General features: G+C 42.3%; 1 non-coding gene and 1 pseudogene across 1 annotated transcript; both read right to left on the bottom strand.

Annotated features, from left to right (window-relative positions):
* Positions 1-3,043: 3,043 nt before the first annotated feature.
* Positions 3,044-3,461, bottom strand: LOC107522789 (cytochrome c oxidase subunit NDUFA4-like; annotated as a pseudogene).
* Positions 3,462-12,652: 9,191 nt separating this feature from the next.
* Positions 12,653-12,759, bottom strand: LOC132534834 (U6 spliceosomal RNA). Its single transcript, XR_009546521.1, has one exon. It is a non-coding gene; the product is annotated as a U6 spliceosomal RNA (small nuclear RNA).
* Between the last annotated feature and the right edge of the window lie 478 nt (positions 12,760-13,237).

Below are 13,237 nucleotides of genomic sequence, written 5' to 3' on the forward strand. Positions count from 1 at the left end.
GAGGAGGGAGGGAAAAATAGGGGAAGAGACAGAGAGACACCTGCAGCCCTGCTTCAGCACTCCTGAAGTTTCCTCCTACAGGTAGGGACCAGGGGCTTGAACCCAGGTCTTTGTGCACAATAATGTAAGTGATTAACCACGTGTACCACTGCCTGACCCCGGCTCTATTTTTGTTTGCTTGTTTTGATTTATTTTTTTATTTTTATGATTTTTTTTAAAAAATCTTTATTTCTTTATTGGATACAGCCAGAAATCAAGAGGAAAAGGGAGATAGGGAAACACCTGCAGCCCTCCTTCGCCACTTGCAAAGCTTTCCCCCTGCAGGTGGGGACTGGGGGCTTGAAGCTGGGTCACTGCACATTGAAACATGTGCGCTCAACCAGGTGCGCCACCACCCAGGCCCCTAATTTTATGAATTCTGTTCAGTTTTAATGAGAGATACCAGAGCATGGCTCAACTCTGGCTTATGGTAGTACTAGGGATGGAACCTGGGATCTCAGGCATGAAAGTCTTGTTTATTTATCTACTTATTACCAGAGCACTGCTCAGCTCTGGTTTGTGGTGGTTTGAACCTGGGACTTTTGAGCCAGCTCTTAGGTCAGCTCTTTCAGATTAATGAATCAGTATATGAACGTGACAAGCCTTAAAAAAGAAACAGAGAAGAACCTGTGGCCCTGGAAGTAGTGCAGTGGTTAGGACATTGTACTCTCAAGCATGAGGTCCTGAGTTCAAGCCCTGGCAGCACGTGCACCAGAGTGATGTCTGCTTCTTTCTCTTTCTCCTTCTATCTTTCTCATTAATAAATAAATGAAATATATATTTTTAAAAAATAACCTTTTTTTGTCTCAGTATAAACTGGTGAAAACTAATGAAAATCAAAGAGTTCTTCCAAATATAATAGTAAGCCTAGCAAGCTACTTACTTACAGTAACCTTGTCTAAGTTTACTTAAGTAGCAGTTTATTCGTTTAATATTTCCCAGTGGAAATATTAAAGGTGGTAACTTAGCAGGCTAAGTGAATATGATGCGAAGCGCAAGGACTGGCTCAAGGATTCCGGTTCAAGCCCCCAGCTCCCCACCTGTGGGGGGTGACTTCAAGGACAGTGAAGCAGGTCTACAGGCATCTGTCTTCCCACCCCCACTCCACCTCCCCACATCCCTTACCTCCCCACCCTCCCACCTCCCTACCCCCATCTTCGCCTCCTCTCTCTATTTCTCTTTGTCCTATCCAACAACAGCAATGGCAACACTAACAACAAGGATAACAAAATGGAGAAAATGGCCACCAGGAGCAGTGGATTTATAGTGCAGACACCGAGCCCCAGAAATAACCCTGGAGGCAAAGAAGAAAAAGGAAAAAAAAGAAGGAAATAAAAAGAAAATATTAAAAGCCACAGTTACCAACACACTATAAAATAGAACAGAATATGCCTCCTTCCTCCTCTAATTCCTCTTTCTGCCTAATAATGAAAGAAACGCAGGGGAAACATTAATGAAATCAATTGTATTTGGTTTATTCTAGCAACACCAGCACCTAAAGGTGAAGCAATCTTAAGCATTGTTTAAAGATTGTTTGTTTGTTTACTGGACAGGAATTGATAGGGGAGAGGGAGGTAGATACTCCCCCCCCCCCCAAAAAAAAAAAAAAGAAGAAGAAAAAGAGACATTTGCAGCACTGCTTCATTGCTCATGAAGCTTATCCCCTGTGGGTGGGGACTAGGGGCTTGAACCCAGGTTCTTGCATTTAAATGAAAAATCCATAGGCAAAAGAATGCAAAACCTGAAGCTGGTGGGCCCACATTCCAGTATCCCTAGTGGCAGAATCTGATCACAGCTAGCCGCTCTCACTTTTATTGTCAGCGCTTCATGGACTGTACCAATCAGCTTGTGCTTGAAACAGATAAAAGCTGGGTACTGTGGTACAGGTTGTTCAGGTCTGGTAGGAATGGCCTCTAACCCCTTAATGTAAAATGAAATATTAACTCCCTGCCCTCAGTGCGGCCTCATTCTTGTTCTTTGGTTACTTTTGAGCTATAACACTGGAGAGAAATATTACATAATTTTTCATAACAGCATACTGAACCGTGTACTCAACCAGACCCTGAACTTTGTTTGCTAGCAAAACAAAGTATATTTTGTTTTGCAAAAAAAAGTATATTTTCGGGGGTCAGGCGGTGGCGCAGCAGGTTAAGCGCATGTAGTGCGAAGCACAAGGACCAGAGTAAGGATCCGGGTTTGAGCCCCTGGCTCCCCATCTGCAGGGGAGTCGCTTCACAGTCTGCAGGTGTCTATCTTTCTCTCCCCCTCTCTGTCTTCCCCTCCTCTCTCCATTTCTCTCTGTCCTATCCAACAATAACATCAATAACTACAACAATAAACAACGGCAACAAAAAAGGAAAAACAAATAAGTATATTTCCCCAACACATTAAATATAGCAATTACTGGTTTAAATTACATTCAAATATTTATTTATTTTCCCTTTTGATGCCCTTTTTGTTTCATTGTTGTAGTTACTGTTGTTATTGATATCGTAGTTGTTGGATAGGACAGAGAGAAATGGCGAGAGGAGGGGAAGACAGAGGGGGAGAGAAAGATAGACACCTGCAGACCTGCTTCACTGCCTGTGAAGCAACACCCCTGCAGGTAGGGAGCCGGGGGCTCGAACCGGAATACTTGTGTCGGTTCTTGTGCTTTGCCACATGCGCTTAACCCGCTGCCCTACCGCCCGACTCCCTAAATTACACTTAATAAATAATAGTATGGAGTGTGAAGTCAGGTTATTATTAGATCTTAACCACATGAGAGTTTCAAAATTCAAGTACTGATTGAATAAAATGAAATAGAAAAATGTTCAAACATGTCAAATCTAGTAGAAATCAATATTTTTCCACATTACAGATATTAATCAGTGTAAATCCCAATAATACACGAACATGATTTTGTGTATTTAAAGAGGAGAGAATTCCCAGTTAAGTGGAAAATGGCGTGGATGGCTTCTGGAAGCGCTTCATTTTAAACAGCTTTATAGTGAAATAATTCCATTCAGAACTCTGGACCTTCTTTGTTCAGTTTGCTGCAGTCTACATTCACTGAGAAGAACCTTTACTGATCCTTGGAACCCAGTTTGTTCCAGGGTTCTGGGTTGTTCTTTCAGTCCCAACTGACATCTGGATTGAACAATGCCAGGCTCATGACATACAGTGCTGCTCCAGTACCTCCAGCTCCAATAAAGACAAAGGGGGATCAAGCTAGGATGCTTCTTGGCCTGAGAGATGATTTGACGGGGCATTGTTTCGGCAGAGCTCTCGAGCTTGAGAGCAAACCTGCAATGCCTGGGACTGTGTACTCTCTCAAGAGTCAGTATTTCATTAATTTTATTCTCACTTTTTTTTTTTTTTGCAGTAAGAAATTAGCCTTGTGTATTTTATACATCTGCCCTCCACCTGTCTTCATCTACTGCTGCAGAAAACAGATGCCACAGCTCATCCTGCTTCCAACAAAGTCTGCAGATTAAAAAAATAATATTTATTTATTCCCTTTTTGTTGTAGTTAGTATTGTTGTTGATATCGTTGTTGGATAGGACAGAGAGAAATGGAGAGGTGGGGAAGACGGGGAGAGAAAGACACCTGCAGAGAGAAATGGAGAGGAGGGGAAGACAGAGAGGGGGAGAGAAAGACAACTGTGAAGCGACTCCCCTGCAGGTGGGGAGCTGGGGACTAAACCGGGATCTGCTGGTTCTTGCGCTTTCTTTGAACCACATGCCCTTAACCCGCTGCACCACCGCCCAACTTCCAAATCTGCAGATTTTATTCTCATTTGTAATTAATGTATCTAGATCTAGATTGTCATGTTACTTGTGACATAAGTATTTTGTGATTTAAATAACTAGAATAGACCAAGAGATAGTGCATTGATTTGTACATCAAACTTTCATGCCTGAAGCTGTGTTTTGTGTTTTCATATTCTATCATACCTACAAAATATCTATTTCCTTTTTCTGAGATAACAATTTTTATTTTATTTATCTATTTATTTATTTTTTACCAGAGCACTGTTCAGGTCTGTCATGTGGCGGTGTAGGGTACTGAACCTGGGACTTTGGAGCCTCAAGCATGACAGTCTGTTTGCATAAACTATTATGATATCTACACTCTACAGCAATTTTTTTTTTTTTTGCCTCTAGTGTTATTACTGGGGTTTGGTGCCTGCACTACGAATCCACTGTTCCTGGCAGCCATCTTTTTTTTGTCCATTGTTGTTATTGTTGTTGTAAAGACCAGAGAGAAATTGAGAGATGAAGAGAGAAAGATAGACACCTGCAGACCTGTTTCACCTCTTGTGGAGCAACACGCCCCCCCTGCAGGTGGGGAGCTGAGGCCTCAAATTGGGATCCTTGCACTGGTCCTTATGCTTTGTGCTACGTGCACTTAACCCAGTGTGCCACCACCCGACCCCAGTAGCAATTTTTTTTTTTGCCTCTAGGGTTTTTGCTGGGGCTTGGTGCCTGCATTATAAATCCACTGCTCCTGAAGGCCATTTTCTCCATTTTGTTGCCCTTGTTACTATTGCCATTACTATTGTTGTTGTTGTTGGCTAGGACAGAGAGAAATCGAGAGAGGAGGGAAAGACAGAGGGAAAAAGATAGACACCTGCAGACCTGCTTCACTGCCTGTAAAGTGACCCACCCCCTACAGGTAGGGAGCCAGGGGTTCCAACCGGTATCCTTGTGCCAGTCCTTGTGCTTCACGCCATGTGTACTTAACCCACTGTGCTACCTCCCAACCCCCAACAATTTTTAAATAAGCTTTGTGTTGATTAATTTTGACTACTCATAAAGTAATGGAAGTATTTTAAATACTTTATTTTTTTATTTTTTTTTAATATTTATTTATTTATTCCCTTTTGTTGCCCTTGTTTTTTATTGTTGTAATTATTGTTGTTGTCATTGTTGGATAGGACAGAGAGAAATGGAGAGAGGAGGGAAGACAGAGAGGAGGAGAGAAAGATAGACACCTGCAGACCTGCTTCACCGCCTGTGAAGCGACTCCCCTGCAGGTGGGGAGCCGGGGTTCGAACTGGGATCCTTATGCCGGTCCTTGTGCTTTGCGCCACCTGCGCTTAACCTGCTGCGCTACAGCCCGACTCCCTAAATACTTTATTCTTGTTTTTTATAGAGTTTTTGTTGGGACTTCATACCAGCACAACTCCATCATTCCTGGTAGACTCTAGCGAGAGACAGAAAAAAAAGGAGACACCGTATCATTGTTCTACCACTAATGCAGCTACATTCATGCAATTACTCCTATGTGTTGACTGGGAACTTGAACCCAGCTCCTTGTGAGTGGTAAAGTGTGTATTCTACTGGATGACTCATCTCTGCTGTATGTTCTTAATGCTTTTAAGGTAAGTCGAGCTATGGTATAATATTTGCTAAATTAGGCGTACTAAATGCATTTTGGGGGCTGGAGAAATAGCATAATAGTTATGCAAATAGACTTTGTGCCTGTGGTACCAAAGGGCCCAGTTTCAATCCCCAGTACTGCGAAAAGCAGTACTCTGGAAAAAATAACTACAATAATAATAAATGTGTTTTTATTTAATATATATGTATACTATTCAACTTATAATGACATTTTAAATTTTCTATTATCTTTATTTATTTGATAGAGACAGCCAGATATCGAAAGGGGAGATAGAAAGGAAGAGAGACAGAGGGACACCTGCAGACCTGTTTCAACACTCATGAAGCTTCCCCCCTGCAGATGGGGATGAGGGCTTGAAACAGGGTCCTCAACCATCGTGGCCCCCTTACAAGGACTTTATAGGGATATAACACTATAGTAGTAAATCAGTGATGATATATATTGTAAGATAATCACAAGTTTAGTTAACATCTATCACTATACAAAGCTGCAATTCTTTTTTTTTTCTTTTTTTTTTTTTGCCTCCAGGGTTATTGCTGGGGCTCGGTGCAGCCTTGTTGTGGTTATCATTATCGTTGTTGATGTTGTTCGTTGTTGGATAGGACAGAGAAATGGAGAGAGGAAGGGAAGACAGAGGGGGGAGAGAAAGACACCTGCAGACCTGCTTCACCGCCTGTGAAGTGACTCCCCTGTAGGTGGGGCGTCGGCTCAAACTGGGATCTTTAGGTCAGTCCTTGGGCTTTGTGCCACCAGCGCTTAACCAGCTGTGCAACCGCCTGACTCCCTTACACTTTTTGTTGTTGTTGTTGTTGTTATTTTTAAGATATTATTTATTTATTTATTTATTTATGAGAAAGATAGGAAGAGAGAGAAAGAACCAGACATCACTCTGGCACATGTGCTGCCTGGGGATTGAACTCAGGACCTCATGCTTGAAAGTCCAAAGTCTTATCACTGTGCTACCTCCCGGACCACTGTTGTAGTTATTATTGCTGTTGTTATTGATGTCGTAGGTGGACTGGGAGACTGAAGCCCGCCCTTGCGGTTTGAACCACATAACTTAACCCTGTGTGCTACTGCCCGACTCTGGGGCGCTTGGATGAATAAAGATTTGAATGGCCTTACCACCACGGGCTTGGTTCCTGGGTCATCCCTCTCTCACGTTGCTAGGCTGACACTTCACCACTTGTGAAGCGACTCCCCTTCAGGTGGGGAGTCTGGGGCTGGAACTGGGATTCTTACATCATTCCTTGTGTTTTGTGCCACGTATGCGTAACCTGCTGTGCTACTGCCCACCCCCCCCAAATTATTTTTTTAATTATTTTTATTTATTGGATAGAGACAGCCAGAAATAGAGAAGGTAGGGGGAGATAGGGAGAGAGACATACAGCACTGCTTCACCACTCACAAAGCTTTCCCTCTGCAGGTGAGGACCAGGGGCTCCAACCCAGATCCTGTGCATTGTAACACGCGCACTCAACCAAGCCTGGCCTCCAGATCCAATTTCTTAGAAACTTTCAGATATACCAGTGTATGGGAGAGACATAATAGTTTTGCAAAAAGTTCTCAAGTCTTAGGTGGGGGAGATAGCATAATGGTTATACAAAGAGATTCTCCTGCCTAAGGCTCCATAGTCCTAGGTTTCCAGGTTTAGTCCTACCACCACCACCACCACCACCACCACCATAAACCAAACTGAGCAGTGCTATGGTAAAAAAGAAGAAAAAAAAAATCTTCAAGACTCAGCTTCCAAAGTCCCAGGTCAATCCCCCACATTACTATAAACCAAAATTGAGCAGTGCTTTGGTGAAGTAAACAAACAGCAATAATAATAATAATACGTGTTTTTTGTGGAGCTGGGAAGGCAGCATAATGGCTATGCAAAAGACTTTCATACCTGATGCTCCAAGGTCCCAGGCTCAGTCCCTAGCACCACCATAAACCAGAGCTGACCAGTGATCTGATCAAAAATAAATAAATGATTTCTGTTTGGACTGGGGAGATAGTATAATGATTACGGAAAAAGATTTTCATGCCTGAAGCACCAGAGTTCCCATATTCAACCTCCAACACCACCACAAACCATCATAAGTCTAGTAAAAATCAATAAACAAATGGGCTGGGGAGGTAGCATAATGATTATGCAAAAAGACTTTCATGCCTGAGACTATGAAGTCCCAAGAAAGAAAGGAGGAAAGAAAGGAGGAAAGAGAGAAGGAAGGAAAGAAAGAAAGGAAGGAAGGAAGGAAGGAAGGAAGGAAGGAAGGAAGGGAAAGATACCACGTTGTATCATTAACTATAGTGACCATGCTATATTTTATATCCCTAATACTTACTGGAATTTTTCACTTTTCACCACTTTCCTCATTTTGTTCACTCCTTTACTCCATATTGCCTCTGACAAATGTTAATCTCTTCTGAGTTCTGGTTTTCTGCTTTAATTCCATATGTAAGTGAGAGTAGACAATATGTGTCTTTGACCTTTCATTTAACATAATCCCCTCCAGTTCAATCCATGTTGTACCAAATGGCAGGGTTTGCTTTTTTTTTTTCCTTCTTTTTTCAGTAGAGACAGAAATTGAGAGGGAAAGGGGAGATAGAGAGGGAGAGAGGAGGAAAAAAACAAAGACATCTACAGCACTACTTCACCACTCATGAAGCTTCCATGATACAGGTGGGGACTGGGAACTCGAACCTAGATCTTTATGCTTAGTATCAATGTGTGCACTCAACCGGGTATGCCACTCCCAGGATTTTCATATTTATATATATATGACGAGCCAGGTGGTGGCACACCTGGTTAAGCACACACATTACAGTGGGCTAGGACCCAGGTTTTTAAATTTTTTTTTATATTTACTTATTTATTCCCTTTTGTTGCTCTTGTTGTTATATTGTTGTAGTTATTATTGATGTCGTTGTTGTTGGATAGGACAGAGAGAAATTGAGAGAGGAGGGGAAGACAGAGAAGGGGAGAGAAAGATAGACACCTTCATATTGCACCAAAGTAAAAGACTCTGGGGTTTGGGGGCAGGTGGGGGAAGAACACAGGTCCAAAAAGGATAATAAAGGACCTAGTGAGGGTTGTATTGTTATAAGGAAAACTGGCAAATATTATGCATGTAGAAACTATTGTATTTACTGTCGAATGTAAAACATTAATTCCCCAATAAAGAAATTAAAAAAAAAAAAAGACACCTTCAGACGTGCTTCACCGCCTGTGAAGCGACTCCCCTGTAGGTGGAGATCCAGAGGCTCAAACAGGGATCCTGAAGCATGTCCTTGTGCTTTGCGCCACCTGTGCTTAACCTGCTGCCCAAGTCCCAGACCCAGGTTCTTGAAAGCTTCACAAGTGTTGAAGCAGGGTTGCGGGTATCTCTCTCCCTATCTCCCTCCTCCCCTCTCAGTTTCTATCTCTATCCAATAATAAATAAAAAACAATTTTTTAAGATTTTATTTATTTATTTATGAATACAGAAGGAGAGAGAGAGAGAGAGAAAGAAAGAACCAAACATCACTCTGGTATATGTGCTGCCAGAGATTGAACTCAGGACCTCATGCTTGAGAATCCAATGCTTTATCCACGGTACCACCTCCTGGACCACAATAAATAAATTTTTAAGAGAAAATAATATATATTTAACAAATTTTATTGTTTTTTCTTTTTGCTGGTGCTCAGGGATAACTTTTTCACTTTATTTCATTTTGGATAGAGAGAGAAGAAGGGGTCAAGGCTATGGCACACCCGGTTAAGTATATGTATTACCATGCACAAGGACCTTGGTTCAAGCTCCTGGTCCCCACTTGCAGGGGCAAAAAGAAACAAAGAGGCATCATACCATTGCTGCTCTATTGGTGATCACTCTAACTTTCATATATCATCTTGTGAAGTCCCCTCCCACACTGACATGGGCTTAAACATGTAATCTGATTTGTTCAAGGGGCAATATCAACTGTCACTCAAGCAATGACTTAAAAGTACTGGTTGAGGATATAGCATAATGATTAAGCAATAGACTCTCATGTCTGCAGCTGAGGTCTCAAGTTCATATCCTTGCACCACCATCCTTCCATCTATCTATCATTTAAATAAATAAATGAAGTACTGGCATCTGTGGGGTGTCAAAAAGACTATAAGTTATCAATGAAATTAGTGTGAATTCATCATCTTTGGAGTCTGGGTGATGGTGAACCCAACTGAGTACACACATTATCATGAGCAAGGACCCAGGTTCAAGCACCCTGAACCCCACCTGAAGGTGGGAAGCTTCACGAGCAATGAAGCAGATCTTCAGGTGTTTTTCTCCTCTAATTTTTAAAATTTTTTATTCTCTTTATTTATTTATTGGATAGATAAAGCCAGAAACTAAGGGGGAAATAGAGAGGGAGAGAGATAGAGAGATACCGGCAGTCCTGCTTCAACATTCCTGAAGCTTTCCCCCTGCAGGTAGGGACTGGAGACTTGAACCCGGATCCTTGTGCATTGTAACATGTACACTAAACCAGGTATGCCATCACCTAACCCCTCTCTCTCCTGTATCTCCCACTTCTCTTTCAATCTCTCTCTGTCCTATCAAATTAAATAGAATTAAACAAAGAAACAAAAAAGGGGGGAGGAGTCATATGCAGGCACTGAATCCCAGTGGTAACCCTTGTGACAAAATAAAGAAATGAAATGAAATGATAATAAAATTTACCTTAGGGGGCACAGGTTGTGGTGCACCTGGTGTAAGCACACATACTATCATGTGCAAGGACCCGGGGTTCGAACCCCCACTCCCTACTTGCAGGTCTGCAGGTGTCTTTCCTTCTCCCTCTCTATCTCCCCCCTTCCTTCTTCATTTATCTGTCCTAATCAAGAAAAGGATAGAAAATGAGGGGGGGGTCGGGCGGTGGCGCAGTGGGGTAAGCGCATGTGGCGCAAAGCGCGGGGACTGGAGTAAGGATCCCGGTTAGAGCCCCCGGCTCCCCACCTGCAGGGGAGTCGCTTCACAGGCGGTGAAGCAGGTCTGCAGGTGTCTATCTTTCTCTCCCCTTCTCTGTCTTCCCCTCCTCTCTCCATTTCTCTCTGTCCTATCCAACAACGAATTGCGTCAACAAGGGCAATAATAATAATAACCACAACGAAGCTACAACAAGGGCAACAAAAGGGGGGAAAAAATGGCCTCCAGGAGCGGTGGATTCATGGTGCAGGCACCGAGCCCAGCAATAACCCTGGAGGAGGAAAAGAAAAAAAAGGAAGGAAGGAAATAAGGAAGGAAATGGCTGGTAGAAGTGGTGGATTTGTAGTGCTGGCACTGAAACCCAGCAATAATACTGGTAGTAATAAAAAGAGAAAGAAAGAAAGAAAAAGAGAGAGAGAGAGAAAGAAAGAAAGAAAGAAAGAAAGAAAGAAAGAAAGGCAATTCACCATCTTCTTGAACATGTGGCAAGATTTGTCAGGACATTGCTGCCCTGAGCTATGAAGTGGGTGCATTCTGAGATTCCAAACTCTACCTAAAAAAAGAGAGAGAGAGAGACAGAAATATAAATGACTAAAGGCTATGTTGGCCACTAACCATCAAAGATGTAAATGAAGTTAGTCTATGACGTGTGCCTGACAATTCCCACATAAACCTGTTAGTAGGATACATAAGGGAAAAAATTAATGACATTGCTTCTTTGACTCAATATGTAGATAACATCAGAATAGAAGACAAGTTGTCTGACTAACTCTGCTTTGTTGAATTCCTAAAATATTTACTGTTAGCATTCCTCATTTTTGCACAACATGTAAAACTTCAGCACTAGAACCTGGCTTCAGAACATTTATCTCAGAGCAATCTGAGAACCATCACCAGACTTGAATCCTTTCTAGGTTTGAGTCTTCAGTTTGATCCTATAATAGACTAAAGTACAACCTGAATTTGTCATTTCCAGATAACAGGGTCCCTCCCTCCCTCCCTCATTTTTGTTTGTTTTTCCTGTTTTTTGATAACAGGGTCCCTCCCTCCCTTGTTTTTGTTTGTTTTTCCTGTTTTTTGTTTTTCTTTTCTTCCTTCCTTTTTTCTTTTTGTTAGCAACAGAAAAATTGAAAGGAGGGGCCAGGTGGTGGCATACCTGGTTGAGTACACACATTACAATGCACAAGGACCCAGGTTCAAGCCCCCAGTCCCCACCTGCATAGGGAAAGCTTCACAAGTGGTGAAGCAGTGTTGCAGGTATATCTCTGTCTCTCTCTTTCTGTCACTCCCTTCCCTCTCAATTTCTGACTGTCTCTATCCAGCAAATAAAGATTAAAAATTAAAAAAAAAAAAAAAAAGAAAAATTGAAAGGAGATGGTGAGAGAGTGAGAGACCTGTAGCACTGCTTCACCGTTTATGAAACTTCTCTCCTGCATGTGAAGAGGACCAGGGGCTTGAATCCAGGTCCTTGCATACGGAACTATGTGTTTTCTACCATGGGTGCTACCACCTGATCCTTGGGGCCTTCTCTTCCTGTTCTTTAGAGTACTGGGCTGGTGTGTTGGGTAATGAGAGATCCTGTGTAACAGCTGGGAGTCGGGCAACAGCGCAGCAGGTTAAGCGCACGTGGTACAAAGCACAAGGACCATCGTAAGGATCCCAGTTCCAGCCCCACTCCCCACCTGTAAGGGAGTCGCTTCACAGGTGGTGAAGCAGGTTTACACGTATCTGTCTTTCTCTCCCCCCTCTGTCTTCCCCTTCTTTTTGCATTTTTCTCTGTCCTTTCTAACAACGATGACATCAATAACAACAACAATAAAAACTGCAACAACAATTAAAAAAAAAGTGGGAGTTGGGCGGTAGCTCGGCGGGTTAAGCACACATAAGGCAAAGCACAAGGACCCGGATTCCAGCCCTAGATCCCCACCTGCAGGGGAGTCCCTTCAGTGGCGGTGATGCAGGTCTCTCGGTGTCTTTTTTCTCCCCCTCTCTATCTTCCCCCGATCTCTCCATTTCTCTCTGTCCTATCCAACAACTACAACAATAAAAAAAACAACAAGGGCAACAAAAGGGAATAAATAAATAATTTAAAAAACAAGGGCAACAAAAGGGAAAATAAATAAATATAAAAAAAAGAAAAAAGAAAAAAAAAGAAATACTCTCAGCTGAGGTTATTATTATTTTACTAGTGCACTGCTTACCTCTGGTTTATGGTGGTATGGGGGATTGTATGGGAGCCTCAAGCATAAGAATCTGTATAACCATTATGCTGTCTTCCAAATATATGTATATATGTAACTTTATGAATTTGTGGGCCATCCTTGCACAGGGGCCATGCTAATTTTCTCTGTATTGTTCCAGTTTTAGTATTTGTGCTGCCGAGGTGAGCACTTAGCTAAGCTAAGGCTTTTCTAGAACAACCAGTATTTGAAAAAGGCCATCCTAGACTATGTAGCCAACTGTGCTAACTACTTAGACTTATGAGAGATGGCTGTCCTTTCACATCATTAAATATCACATTATAAGAGAATTTGTTTTGCAGAGGAAAAAAGTCCATCCTTTCTACTCTTATATTTACTTTTACCTTCATGGCATGACTTGACAAAAGGGTACACTTCTGATTAGAACTCCTGGAAATTAATGTCATGTCTTAGTCTTTGGGACACTGTCAAACATTTTATCTGTCAGCTCCTGTTCCCCTGCCTATCAATAAGTGACTATTTTTTTTTTTTCCCTCCAGGGTTATTGCTGGGCTCGCTGCCTGCACCATGAATCCACCGCTCCTGGAGGCCATCTTTTCCCCCTTTTTTGTTGCCCTTGTTGTTGTAGCTTCGTTATGGCCAGCACCATTGCCATTGTTGACGCTGTT

Source organism: Erinaceus europaeus, chromosome 19 (assembly GCF_950295315.1).
Source record: "Erinaceus europaeus chromosome 19, mEriEur2.1, whole genome shotgun sequence".
NCBI lineage: Eukaryota > Metazoa > Chordata > Mammalia > Eulipotyphla > Erinaceidae > Erinaceus > Erinaceus europaeus.